The sequence below is a fragment of the Condylura cristata genome, unplaced genomic scaffold (assembly GCF_000260355.1).
Source record: "Condylura cristata isolate star-nosed mole 26May11 unplaced genomic scaffold, ConCri1.0 scaffold00032, whole genome shotgun sequence".
NCBI lineage: Eukaryota > Metazoa > Chordata > Mammalia > Eulipotyphla > Talpidae > Condylura > Condylura cristata.
The window spans coordinates 5752916-5753772 of record NW_004567133.1 but is presented as its reverse complement, the minus strand read 5'-3'; positions in this window follow the sequence as shown (position 1 = coordinate 5753772).

Sequence of the window (857 nt, the reverse complement as noted above, 5' to 3'; positions counted from 1 at the left end):
CTGGACCTGCCATCTTTGTAAAGGGAGGGTTTCGCTTTTGCTTCCGTGGCCCATTCATTCCGCACGTCTTTGTGGGACACCTTTTACGAGCCGGGCACCTGGCTGGAATGCAGGAGCGCGCAGCCTCCGCCCTCTTGGAACTTGCGTGCATTTAACTCACCACACTTAAGCCCTGTGTTGCCCAGACGCTGCTTTTGCAGCTGAGACTCCTCCGCCACCAGAAGGTCATGCTGTCCTGGATGTTAGGCCCCGCAGGGGTATGCGGGGCTCGTTTGGAGCGGCCCTGGGCACAGTGACCCCCACTGGCCAAGTCACATTGTCCATCCGCACCAAACTGCAGAGCAAGAGCATGTCGCTGAGGTGCTTGCTACCAAGGGCCAGTTCAGGTTCCCTGGCTGCCAGAAAGATCTGCATTTCCATGAAGGGGACCCTTCCCCGAGTTTAACCAATGAGTTTGAAGGGTGTGGCAGCTGAAGAAGGGCAGAAGCATCCCCAATCTTGGGGGGTTAGGTACATCCCGAACTGTGACCCCTAGACAAATGACAGGCCCTGCCCTCAAGGGAGCAAAGGCGCAACTCCAGACCCTCAGTCATGCAAATAAAAATCACATTTTTAGCAAAAAAAAAAAAATTCTCTAATCCCTACTGTTTGTCCCAACTTCTGTGAAGGGACCCAAGAAAGAAAGGTGGGAGGCAGAAAGGCTAAGCAAGCAGAGTTTATTGCTCCGGGACAGCAGCTGAGACAGAGTCCCTAGAGTGGAGTCCGCAGCTACTGCCAGCCCTATAGGGGGGAAGGTCGGTCACTTATATAGATTCTAAACTCAGATTCCAAAGGGGTGACTCATCGCTGTGTGCCTT